Here is a 14,130-nt window from a genome sequence, read left to right as displayed (position 1 = left end):
GGAACTGTGGTTCTGCTGTTACTGCTGTTGTATATTGTTACCACTTCCTTACTTATCTCCTTATTACACCGTATCCAAAAAGAAAACAAGAAAATCAAAAGCTAGGCTAGCCTATGGATCACAAGATCTTATCTATTTTCAACTTGTCTTTGCTGTCTTGCTTTCTTGTCGGATTGTGTTTCTTCTGGTGCCTTTCTTCCGTGAATTTCTGGCCCTTTGCTTTTCTGAATACCAATTTTCATCATTTTGCTCGGTCCGCTGGGGATATGGCTTCCTTCATTAAGCTTTTCGGCGGTTCCTCTGGGGATACGGCTCTCTCTTCATCAGATCTGTTATGCTGGACATAATTTTAATGTTCACAGGACGCTTCTTTCAAGATGCGTCTTTTCTTCCTTTTGACTCATGCGCTTGAACTTGTGCTGGGACCTCTTGTTGCAACCTTCCGCTTTCTGGTGCTGGGGATTTTTATTGTTTCCTACTGGGGATTCCTGTTGTAACCTTCTACCTTCCGGTGGGTTGCTGATTTCAAGATCTGCAGTATAAGACTCAAAAGTATTCCTCTCGTTATACAGGTGGGCTCCTGAATGCAAAAATATGAAATGTATGCCCGCATTATACTGGTGGGCGACTTAGAACAGAAATGAAAAGACAGAAATGTATTCCCGCATTATACTGGTGGGCGACCTAGAATAGAAATGAAAAGACAGAAAATGTATTCCCGCATTATACTGGTGGGCGACCTAGAACAAAAATGTATTCCCGCATTATACTGGCGGGTGACCTAAAACAGAAATGTATTCCGGCATTATACTGGTGGGTGACCTAGAACATGAAATGAAAAGACAGAAATGTATTCCCGCATTATACTGGTGGGCGACCTAGAACAGAAATGTATTCCCGCATTATACTGGTGGGCGACCTAGAACAGAAATGTATTCCCGCATTATACTGGTGGGCGACCTAGAATAGAAATGAAAAGACAGAAATGTATTCCCGCATTATACTGGTGGGCGACCTAGAACAGAAATGTATTCCCGCATTATACTGGTGGGCGACCTAGAACAGAAATGTATTCCCGCATTATACTGGTGGGCGACCTAGAATAGAAATGAAAAGACAGAAATGTATTCCCGCATTATACTGGTGGGCGACCTAGAACAGAAATGTATTCCCGCATTATACTGGTGGGCGACCTAGAACAGAAATGTATTCCCGCATTATACTGGTGGGCGACCTAGAACAGAAATGTATTCCCGCATTATACTGGTGGGCGACCTAGAACAGAAATGTATTCCCGCATTATACTGGTGGGCGACCTAGAATAGAAATGAAAAGACAGAAATGTATTCCCGCATTATACTGGTGGGCGACCTAGAACAGAAATGTATTCCCACATTATACTGGTGGGCGACCTAGAACAGAAATGAAAAGACAGAAATGTATTCCCGCATTATACTAGTGGGCGACCTAGAACAGAAATGTATTCCCGCATTATACTGGTGGGCGACCTAGAACAGAAATGTATTTGTTTCCTCGTTCCTCCGAGAAATTTTTTTGACAACGACAGAAATTTTCTGCCCCGGTTTTGGTGACCTTTCTGGCATCGCGTCCTTCTGCCATCATCAACCTTTATTTTCCTGCAGCAGACAAAAGGACTTTGTTAGTTTTAATCCTAGTGTTAATTTTTCGGTTTTCTTTTCTTGCTCTATGCCCCCACCACTGGTTGGGGAACAAAGTTGCTTGTTGGGGGTGACCTGTCTGATGGGGATGGTTTTCCCCCTTTTCTGCTTTTCTCTTTACAGAATCAAACTGTGGGAGTCCGCTTCCCTCCCGAAACCACTCCTTTAGGAGTTTTATTTCCTCCCAGAATGGCAAGGCATAGAATTGCATTGCCTGGGGATATCTTGCACCGGATTGATTTCCCTTTCTTGTGGCGTCTGACCACTTCGGATTTGGGTCCGGGATTTATCAACATTCTGCGGGGAAACCTTCTCGGAACTTGGTCCACAAGTCCTTCACCCGTCATTTTCCGCTCTCTTTACGTCACCCTTCTTTCTACACAATTCGTCCTTTGGTTTTGCAGCCGATGCCTTTTGTCTTATTGCCTCGGCTCTTGGCCTATCCTTTCGTATTTTGCTTTTGTACCCCTTCGACCTCTGGTAGTAAACTTTGAAACATCTTTTTCAAAACGAATTCTTAGCAAGAAAAATGAAAAAGATAGAAAAGGAGGAAAATCTCTCTGAACCAATACTTGATGGAAAAAGGAAAAGAGAAGAACTTATCTGGAAGACATGACTGGTCCTTGTGATCATGACATGCACCGTAGATTCCTGACCCAGTCTATTTGTATCAATCAACTTGCCTGATGACCTTGCTGGGGATAAACGGGTGTCCATTTCTTTGCGAACGCGGACCCTTTTGTTGATCTGTCTTGTCGCCTCATAGTGCCCTTCGAGGGTTTTCACTAATGAGACTCTCTCTTTTCTCTCAGCTCCCGGCGCCTTATGGTGCCTGTGAAGGTTTTCACCGATAAGACTCTCTCGTTTTATATCTCTCATCTTTCGTCGCCTTGTGGTGCCTGCGAAGGTTTTCACCGCCAAGACTCTCTCATTTTATTTCTTCAACGGAGAATTGGAGTGCTGTCGATATGACCCTCTCTTTTGGAGATTCCTTTGGACTATCAATTCATTTCCAGTTTTATGATCCTCTTCTTCGCCGGGGATCAGTGTATTATTCTCGGCTTTATTTGCCTGACTTGGCACCTCTTGGATATTGATCGGGAGGTCTTTTGGACGTCGATGTTGGTTTTGGTGTGGGGCTAAAAGAAAGGCTATCAAAAAATGAAATAACTTTGATGGGTGATCCGCTACAACTTTTGGAATCAAACCTTTGTTGGAACTTTAAAACATAACCTCTGCCCCAGTTTTCTTGCTTGGGGCATTTTATTTTTTACACTATATTGAGCTACGCGTGTTACGCACACTGTGCCTATTATGCACACTATGTACACTATGCACACTATGACCGAGCCGTGAGGCGCCTACGTATCCTCTTTGAGGAATCAGGTCAAACGTAGTTCCCACGGTTTTGTTTTTCTTGTGATTTTATCTTCTTCTTTTTCATTTTCTTTTACAATTTTTCTTTTTCCTTCTCTTTTTTTTTCTTTTCATATTTTTTTTTCATTAGTGATTCCAAAAGAGGGATATGAAAGAATAACTTAAGGCTCAAAAGGGGGAAACAAGGGTAAAAAGTGTTTGGATAGAAGAAAGATTTGCCTCAGTCATTTCATTATCCAATAAGTACCAAGTGCAAACAAACGAACCAATAATTGCCATAATCAAAGAAATTACGCATAATATCTCTTGACTGCATCCGAATTGATAGCCATGTCAACACATCTTCCCTCGATATCCGTCAAACACAAAGCACCATTGGACAATACTCTGGTCACGATATAAGGCCCTTGCCAATTTGGGGCGAACTTGCCTTTTGCCTCGACCTTATGTGGGAGGATCTTCTTCAATACATGCTGCCCTATTTCAAACTTCCTAGGGCGTACCTTCTTATTGTATGCCCTTGCCATTCTCTTCTGATATAGCTGACCATGTCACACTGCTGCCAATCTTTTCTCGTCTATCAAGCTCAACTGTTCTAGTCGAGCTTTGACCCATTCATCATCATCAATTTCGGCTTCAGCGACAATCCGGAGGGACGAAATTTCGACCTCCGCTGGTATTATGGCCTCAGTTCCGTACACCAACAAATACGGAGTTGCACCTATGGAAGTCCGGACGGTAGTCCGATTACCCAACAAAGCAAAGGGTAATCTCTCGTGCCATTGTCTGGACCCTTCCACCATCTTCCGCAGTATCTTCTTGATGTTCTTATTGGCTGCTTCGACCGCTCCATTCGCCTTGGGACGATATGGGGTGGAATTGCGGTGTGTAATCTTGAATTGTTGGCATACCTCTCTCATCAGGCTGCTGTTAAGATTTGCACCGTTATCCGTGATGATTACTTTTGGGATCCCAAATCTGCAGATGATATGGGAGTGCACAAAATCCACCACTGCCTTTTTAGTTACCGACTTGAAGGTTTTAGCCTCAACCCATTTGGTGAAGTAGTCAATGGTTACTAGAATGAACCTATGACCGTTGGATGCTGCCGGCTCGATAGGTCCAATGACATCCATGCCCCATGCCACAAACGGCTAGGGTGCTGACATCGTATGTAACTCTGTTGGCGGAGAATGAATCAGATCTCCATGTATCTGACACTGATGGCATTTTCTCACGAAAGAGATACAGTCATGCTCCATGGTAAGCCAATAATACCCTGCTCGAAGGATCTTCCTTGCCAATACATATCCGCTTATATGTGGCCCACAAACTCCAGCATGTACCTCTGCCATGACCGTCGTGGCTTGACCGGCGTCTATACATCTTAACAATCCCAAATCCGGGGTTCTTTTGTACAAAACTCCTCCGCTGAGGAAGAAACCATTCGACAAATGCCGAAGGGCTCTTTTTTGGTCTCCAGTGGCCTGTTCCGGATATATCCCCATTCTGAGGTACTCCTTGATATCATGAAACCAAGGCTCGCCATCTGCTTCATCTTCCACCGCGTTGCAATAAGCGTGCTGATCACAAACCTGGATGTGCAGAGGGTCAACATACATTTTGTCAGGGTGGTGCAACATTAATGCTAAGGTGGCCAATGCATCCGCAACCTCGTTATGAACTCTCGGGATATGTTTGAATTTCATCGATCGAAATTGCTTACTCAGATCGTGCAAGCATTGTCGATAAGGTATGAGTTTCAAGTCCCGTGTTTCCCATTCGCCCTGAATCTGATGTACCAAGAGGTCCGAGTCTCCCAAGACCAAAACGTCTTGGACATCCATGTCCGCAGCCAATCGCAGACCCAAATGCAAGCTTCATACTCGGCCATATTATTGGTGCAATAGAAGCGTAGTTGAGCTGTAACAGGATAATGGCATCCTGTTTCAGAAATGAATACTGCTCCTATTCCAACCCCTTTCGCGTTTGCAGCTCCATCGAAGAAAAGCTTCCAACCCGGTTCCTCAGGTAACGCCAGCTCACTTGTATGCATCACTTCTTCGTCGGGAAAATACGTTCTTAAAGGCTCGTATTTTTCATCAACGGGATTCTCTGCCAAATGGTCGGCCAGCGCTTGGGCTTTCATGGCTGTCCTCGTCACATAGACGATATCGAACTCTGTGAGCAGAATTTGCCATTTTGCCAACCTCCCTGTGGGCATAGGTTTCTGAAAGATATACTTTAATGGGTCCGAACGGGATATGAGATAAGTAGTATATGAGGACATGTAGTGTTTCAACTTCTGAGCTACCCAAGTTAGGGCGCAACATATTTTCTCGAGTTGAGTGTACTTGACCTCATATACTGTGAATTTCTTGCTAAGATAGTAAATGGCCAGCTCCTTCCTTCCTGTGTCTCCGTGTTGCCCCAGTACACAACCAAATGAATTTTCCAGGACCGTCAGATAAAGAATTAAGGGCTTCCCTAGCTTAGGTGGGACCAACACGGGTGGATTAGATAGACACCCTTTGATTTGGTCGAAAGCCTCTTGACACTCTGTCGTCCAACTTACCGCAACATCCTTTTTCAGCAGCCGAAATATAGGCTCACAAGTTGCTGTGAGTTGAGCGTTGAACCTGCTGATGTAATTGAGTCTACCCAACAGACTCATTACCTCTGTTTTGTTCTTTGGAGGTGGCTAATCTCGGATGGATTCGATCTTAGATGGGTCCAGCTCAATACCCCGTCGACTGACGATGAATCCTAACAGCTTTCCTGATGGAACCCCAAATGCGCATTTGGCCGGGTTAAGCTTGATATCATACCTTCGGAGTCTTTGGAAGAATCTCCTTAGGTCTGCTACATGGTCTTCCTGACGCCAAGACTTTATGATCACATCATCTACGTACACCTCAATTTCTTTGTGTATCATGTCGTGAAACACAACAGTCATTGGTCGCATGTACGTTGCCCTGACATTCTTCAGTCCGAACGGCATTACCCGATAGCAGTAAGTTCCCCATGGCATGATAAATGCTATCTTTTCCGCATCTTCCTCGTCCATTAGGATCTGATGATAACCTGCATAGCAATCCACAAAGGATCCGATCTCGCGCCCCGCGCAATTATCGATCAAGATATGGATGTTGGGCAATGTAAAATTGTCCTTGGGACTTGCTTTGTTGAGGTTGCGGTAGTCGACGCACACCCTGATTTTCCCATCCTTCTTTGGAACTGGTACCACATTGGCCAACTACTCAGGATATCGAGTGACCCGAATGACCTTCGCCTGCAACTGCTTAATCACCTCTTCTTTGATCTTTACACTCATTTCTGTTTTAAATTTCCTTAGCTTTTGCTTGACCGGAGGGTATGCCGGGTCAGTGGGCAATTTGTGAACCACTAAATTGGTGCTTAATCCCGGCATATCATCATATGACCATGCAAAAACATCTTTGAATTCCACGAGGGTTTTTATCAATTCTTCCCTGACATTTGGCTCAATATGGATGCTGATCTTGGTTTCTCGGACATTATCAGCGTATCCTAGATTCACAGCCTCAGTGTCATTTAGGTTAGGTTTGGGTTTTTCTTTAAATTGGCACAATTCTCGGTTTATCTCTTCGAAGGCTTTATCTTCGTCATATTCAGATTCATCGTCACAAACGACCTCTTGTATCATTAAGTCGGATGTAGATTGATTTATTAGACTAGGTCGAAGATCCGCTGTGCATGCCATGTCATTAGAACCAGTAAAAAGAGAACTGTTCAGAAAAAAAGAACAAGACAAAATTAAAATGAGACAAAAGAAGAGAACTTTATTAAACTTGCGGGATAAAAGGGTTCACACTTTTACAAAACAAAAGTAAAATTTGGATTACACCCTGGAATAATCCGAACAAAACAAAACAAACAAAAAACATAAATCAAAGCCTACTACCAAGACTCCCCTCGGACAGGAAGAGGAGTAACCGTCCAATTGTTGGTCTTGGCCTCAGGCCCCACAAATTGTATCTCCGCCCTGCTGGAGCTGTCTCCAGCTTCTACCATACTGACATCAGCGAATAGCCTCTCGAAACTCTGATTCAGGTCCCCATCCATACCAATCAATAGTCCTAGAATATTTGGGACTGGCGGCCCCTTGGCGCTTGCTCTGACAAAAGACCTTGAGAGACGTGGCACCGGCTTGGGCAGAAACCAAACTCTCTTCTTCATTTTTCGCGCTTGCTTCCTATCTGCCGCGGTTGGTTTGAACCCCAAACCGAAGTTTTCCAAGTTCTTGGGCAGGGAGACAGGTTGGACAATCCCCTGAAGCTCAACTCCCAGGCCTTTTCCCGGCACGAACCCGTTGCCCAGCATTTCCGAGACCATCATGATTGTTGCGGAAGCTACCCTAGGGTACTGAAGGATCTCACCCTCAGAAATCTTGTTTGCCGACATTGTATCGAAAATCTGGTAGACCCAAGGACCTTTGTCATCATCGGTCTCTATGAATGGCACAATGGCGCCACCCATGGTGCATGACGTGTCCTCGCCGTGTAGTACGACCTCTTGTCTATTCCACTCGAATTTGACCATCTGATGTAGGGTGGAAGGCACTACTTTGGCTGCGTGGATCCATGGTCGTCCTAGCAGCATGTTATAAGATACTGTGGCTTCTAATACCTGGAATTCCATGGTAAACTGGACCGGACCGATGGTCAATTCAAGCACAACATCTCCCACAGTGGCTGTTCCATTTCCGTCAAATCCCCGGACACAGATGCTATTCTTGTGGATTCTTCCGTGGTCGATATTTAACTGGTTCAGAGTGGATAATGGACAAATATTGGCACTCGAACCGTTATCCACCAATACCCAAGCAACTACCGAGTTTTCGCATTTGACAGTTAGGTAGAGAGCTTTATTGTGCTCCGTACCTTCCAATGGCAGATAATCATCTGAGAATGTTACCCTGTTCACCTCGAAAATCTTGTTGGCAATGGTTTCCAGATGGTTTACAGAAATCTCGTTGGGTACATGAGCTTCGTTTAATATTTTCATTAGGGCCCGACGATGCTCCTCAGAATGGATTAGTAATGACAGCAGCGAGATCTGGGCCAGTATTTTCCTCAGCTGTTCGACCACGGAGTAGTCTGTACTTTTATCTTCCTCAAGAACTCCTCAGCCTCTTCTTCGGACACAGGTTTCTTGGTTGTAGCGGGGTTGGTTCTTCTCAGCTCCACCGGAGCAAAACACCGACCAGATCGAGTCAGTCCTTGCGCTTCACAACTAACTTCCTCCACTTGTTTTCCTTTGTACATCACCACTGCCTTCTCGTATTTCCAAGGCACAGCCTTGCTATCAATTATCGGCAGCTGAACTACAGGCTTTATGGTGACCAGTTCCCTGTATACCCCTTTCAACACAACCGCAGGTGTGGGCGGAGCCCCTGATATTACCAACTTGTTTGGCTCGGGTTTACTTGTTATGGCGGATGGGCTCTTTCCCAATATCACTACCGGCTTGATGCCTTCTCCCTGGGACTGTACCCCCATTCCTCCACTGGTCGGTCCTTCTTTCGGAGCGGCCTGGATCATCATCACTGTTTGTGAGGGTTTTCTCAACTCTCCTCCCTCATACACCAACTCAATTATGTGAGTCTCGTGGTGCGCTGGCAGTGGGTTCTGGTTGATGTTAGGAGCCTCCGGTGTCTGGACCTCGATCTTATTGGTATCAATAAGATCTTGTATGGCATGCCTCAACTTCCAACACTTTTCGGTATCATGCCCCAACATCCCTGAGCAGTACTCACAGCTTACTGATCGGTCCAAATTCTGGGGTGGGGGATTTGGTTCTCGAGTCTGGACAGGATTAACCAAACCCAATTGCCTCAATTTGAGGAACAAAGCTGTGTAGGTTTCTCCCAACTTGGTGAAAGTTCTGTGTTTCCGCAGCCTGTCATTCCTAGCATCCGGATTTCCCCGAAAGCCTGCCCCTGGAGGGTTTCTATATTCCCTCGGTGGAGGATAGGTGTTTTGTGGTGGTGCATATGTGTTCTGGGGAGCCGGCGCGCGCCATTGCGGGCGAACCGGAGGCTGAGTGTATGTCTGGGCTTGGTGTATGGAGAAATGTGGTTCTCGAGGTGGATAGTAGTGTTGTGCTGGGCTGTATGGGTAGTTTGGCCTGTGGGGCCTGGGTTGGTTGTAGTGGGGTTTGCCAGACCTGGGCCAACTGCTTGCCTCAATCGTGGCAATTTCTTCTTTCTTCCTTCTTCCCAGCGCACCTCCCGTGCCGCTCTGAATAGCCTGGGTCGTGGCCTTGAGTGTCGAGTAATTTAGGATTTTGTCAGACCTCAGACCCTCCTCTATCATGACCCCTATCTTTACTACCTCGTTGAAGGATTTTCCAACCGTCGTCACCAAGTGCCCAAAGTAGGTTGGATCCAGTGTTTGCAAGAAGTAGTCCACCATTTCTCCCTCTCTCATGGGAGGATCCACTCTAGCTGCTTGTTCTCTCCAGCGGAACCCGTACTCGCGAAAACTTTCCCCGGGATTCTTCCCAGTCCTCAATAATGTGAGACGTTCAGGGACTATCTCGAGAATGTATTGAAAATGACCTGCGAAAGCCTGCGCCAGATCATCCCAAGTGTACCATCTGCTGGAATCCTGCCTGGTATACCATTCTAGTGCCGATCCGCTCAGACTTTGGCCGAAATAAGCTATCAGCAGCTCGTCTTTGCCACCTGCCCCTCTCATTTTGCTACAGAATCCCCGTAAATGTGTCATGGGATCACCGTGCCCTTCATATAAATCAAACTTAGGCATCTTGAACCCAGCCGGGAGTTGGACATCCGGGAAAGGGCATAGATCTTTGTAGGCCACGCTGACCTGGTTTCCCAATCCGTGCAGGTTCCTGAAGGACTGCTCCAGGCTTTTGAATTTCCTCAATACCTCATCTTGTTCTGGGGCTTTAACCGGCTTTTCAATTTCTGCCGGTACCTCCAAATGCGGATCGTAGGCATGTGGTTCGGGGGCATGGAATGTAGGCTCAGGGGGATAGTATTGCGTATCGGGAGCCTGAAACAATGGCTCGCTGGCCGTTCTCTGCAGGGTGACTGATGTGGGTCCCGCAAAAGTGGGAACATTTGGTGTTGGGAGAGGTTGATGCGGTGGTGGAGCTTGGGAATCGTGGGGGCTTCTTTCTTGATGATAACGGGGATTTGTGAGGCTTGTTGAAGGGCCGGAGTGATGGTATTCCGGCATGTGCCCCAGTGGCTCAGGGTTCTTTTGTGCTTTGGCTAAAGCTAGCTGCATTGCATTCATCTCTAGTCCCATCCTTTCAATCTTTTCCATCGCTTCTTTTAACAACTGGCTCATCGGCCTTTCTCCCTCGGTACTATTCTCTGAAGTAGTCATGCTTGTTGCTACTGGTCCTTTGGATCTGGTTTGGTAAGGGTGTGTTGCCAGAATTCTTTAACAACTAACTGTCTGGATTCAGACAACAACAAACTTTGTCAGCGTTAGAGTTTAACAGATTTGATAACAACAACATATTGAGGATGCCATGCTCCTAGGCAACTAACCGTTTCTACATGTTTTACTTCAAACATGCGTCATCCCAGCTTGCTCATTTGTCCTTTTAAAGTATTTTGGGAAACCCAGTATTTTATTTTATTTATGTATTTTCTTCTCTTTTTTTCTTCCTTTCTTTCTTTATTAAAGGCGGTCGAATCTTATGGGGATTGCCTACGTATCACGTCCCCGCGCGAATCAGACCAGGCGTAGTTCTGCCATAAAGTAAAGAAACACAAAATTCTTTTGGAATCATTAAATTCATTCTCAAAATTTTGCTATTACAAATTACTTCAAACAAGGAACAACAATGGTACAGACTCCACAGTTCTTAACCCGATTTGACTAAAAGAAAAGAAAACAACATATGGGAAAGCAACAAAGTCAAATAAACATGACTCGACCAAAGATTAATTTTCCAACTTAGGGGCCCGCGAGGCATCATTCGGCCTTTCCGCGGCCCTTGGTGTGAGGTCTCTCTGCAAGCTTTTCAACTCGTTCATAATCCGGTGGACGCAGCCCATGACGGAAATAAGGAGGGTCTTCCGAGGTATTTGCTCACATGCTAGGCATTTCATGTAGATGTAATGCCCAATTTCGTCGATCCTTCCTCGAATGTTGTCCCTTTCAACGAACAATTGCCTGATTCGTCGGTTATTCAATCCCAGTGCCTGAGCTTTGTCGGCAAGTCGATCCTGGAACAACTCCATTTGTCTTTCCATACGAGCCATTGCATCGTAACAATGTCTTCTGTCGGCCTGGGCATCTCGTGCTTGTTTGATGATCCGATCATGACGAGTGGAGTTCGTTTTCCTTAATATCCCGATGCTCATTTCATAATCCCTTATGACCTGTTGCAGACGCTGCCTCCGAGCCATTGTGCATTTTTCCCATCTGACCTTCATCCTTGCTACGCAAGCTTCTGATTGTTCTAATTTTCCTTGGCTTTGGATGACCTGATTTCTCAAACTTGCTATCAATCTTTCGTTGGAGCGACGCTTCTGTCGGTCGATGTTACTCTTACTGGCTTGGCGAATGCGGGCCTTTAGTGTCTGGTTTTCTTGGGCTAACTTGTTCTTCTCAACCCGCTCGGAGGCGATTTGCACGTTGTTCTCAAATGCAAGCTTTTCAACTTGTTGTTTTAGCTTCCCGATTTCAGCCAGGTAACCTTCCTCTCTTTTTAACCAGCCCCATTGTGCATGTGATGATTCCTCAAAGTCTTGGATGTGAGCTCTCTTAGTTGGTCTCTGGTGCTCAAGCTCTCTTCGGTACCACGTGAGGTATTTTGGCGACACTTCGCCCTTGGCCCTGTCTCGTACACAAGTATCTACCTTCAGGGTTTGACATTCATTCCAGATTCGCCGAACGACCGCCTCAGGGAACTGCCCACCAGGCCCGATTTCGATCACCTGACTACTGAGATCCTCTTCTTTTGGGATTATTTGGTATCGTCCCAACTGTCTCAATACTATGCATGGTGCGTAGGGCTGGATACTTTGGAGACCCATCAACAGTAAATAAGATTTGGTGGCTGACATGTGTATGACTTCCTCTATGGGTAGCCATTCGAATGCCCACTCTATCTGGTTTGCTGAAATAGAGCGCAGTAGCGTGACCCATTCGACGACCCCTTCCGGCAATCTGAAACCGTCGATCCTGGTGGGAAACTCTTCTATACAAGTCTTTTGTGATGACCCATATTTCAGCAATTGAGGGCGATGACATAGATGCTCTATCATCCATATTTGCACTAGTATGTTACATCCTTCGAAGAAAACCTCTCCGGTTTTGCAAATAGTGAGTGCACGGAAAATATTTGCTATTATCATTGGTGCTAGAGTGCTGTTTTCTTGCTTGAGCAAAGTGCTGACGACCCCAGCGAATTGTATGTTAATTTTCCCATCCTTTCTAGGGAACACCAGAAAACCTAGAAAGGTTATCATGAAAGCAATACATCTATGCCATTCCCATTTCAAACGGCTTTCCCCACTGCAAATCTTATTCTCGGGATTGTTGAACCCTCCCAGATGACCGTACCTGTCGTACAGAAATGCAAAACTACAAAACCCTTTTGATAACTCTGGGTTATGTACCGTTCTGCGGATCTTTACGATGTCCAGGAATTTGTGTATGGTTACGGTCCTTGGTGCAATGAGATACTGCTCTTTCATAGGGATGTTAGGACATCCAATGTACCCTGCCAACTCCTCTAGTGTCGGGGTGAGTTCGAAATCTGAGAAGTGAAATACGTTGTGAGCCGAGTCCCAAAATGAAATTAGAGCCCTGATAACGTCCCCTCGTGGATCGATGTCCAACAATCCAACCAAATTTCCCAAGTATATTTTGACCGTATCTTGCCCTGATCCTCCCAAGTCGTTCCACCACATGCGTAAGCCCAGAGGAACTTTGTTTATAATGGCCTCAGATGAACTCCTACTTGTGCTCATTCTGCACATTTATTAAGGTGATTTTAGACAAGGAAATTTTTATTTTTTTATTTTGACTCCAAACATTTTTTTTGAAAGAAATAATATGTGTATATACATACATGGGTATATATATAAATAATTATTGGTAAAACATAATCGGGGAGTTGGACCCGATTAGGGTTGCCTACGTATCCCACATCCGGTGGGAATCAAACCGACGTAGTTCGGGTAAGAAATTTATCACGGTTTTTCAAAAATATTTGGACACTACCTTTTAAGCAAGAAATTTTGAAATACCTTTTTTCATCTTTTATTTATTTATTTATTTATTTATTTATTTTTCAAAATTCTCGTTACCACCTGCTGGTCAACATGCAAATTTGAAGCAAATTAATGCGATAACAGATAAAATGCCACATGATGGTCTTTTTTTTGTTCCAGGTTGCTATTCCTAGAGGGGCCCAACGCCTGTGTTGAGCCCCCTAAGTCAAATGCAACGTGATGCAAATAAGCGCTTTCCTACTAGGGATCCGGCATGAAGTTATGTTTTACTAAGCTTCAAAATGAGCTTGGTTCTAGACCTGGCTTACACGAGCGGACAACTCGAGTTGAGGAGGGGGCTACGTACCGGGGACCCGCGGGTTCGTCCGGCTTTGTAACTTATCCGAGCCTCTTTCTACTTGGGTATGACACTAACAGAATAGGGAGTCTCGACCAGCGAGCTTCTCCCCGGAGGTAAGAAGAGAAGGGTTTCGGCGCAGTTTATATATACAGTCAAATAATATCAAAGCGGTAACACACATCATTTTGCACATGAATCACATATAAGAATATCAGATAATAAATAAAGCCAAATAGAACAATTATTCCAAGCTCGAATTTCTAACCCTGAACCAGTGGTTCTGGGTCTTTAGTCCCCAGCAGAGTCGCCAGAGCTGTCACACCTCCTTTTTCCGCCCCCGCGAGGGTGCAAGGGAGTTTTTCCAATTAAAGGACAATCGAAACAGGATTTGTTTATTTATTTCAGAGTCGCCACTTGGGATATTTAGGGTGTCCCAAGTCACCAATTTTAATCCCGAATCGAGGAAA

The sequence above is a fragment of the Nicotiana tabacum genome, chromosome 7 (genome assembly GCF_000715075.1).
Source record: "Nicotiana tabacum cultivar K326 chromosome 7, ASM71507v2, whole genome shotgun sequence".
Lineage (NCBI taxonomy): Eukaryota > Viridiplantae > Streptophyta > Magnoliopsida > Solanales > Solanaceae > Nicotiana > Nicotiana tabacum.
Note: the sequence above shows the minus strand (reverse complement) of the source record.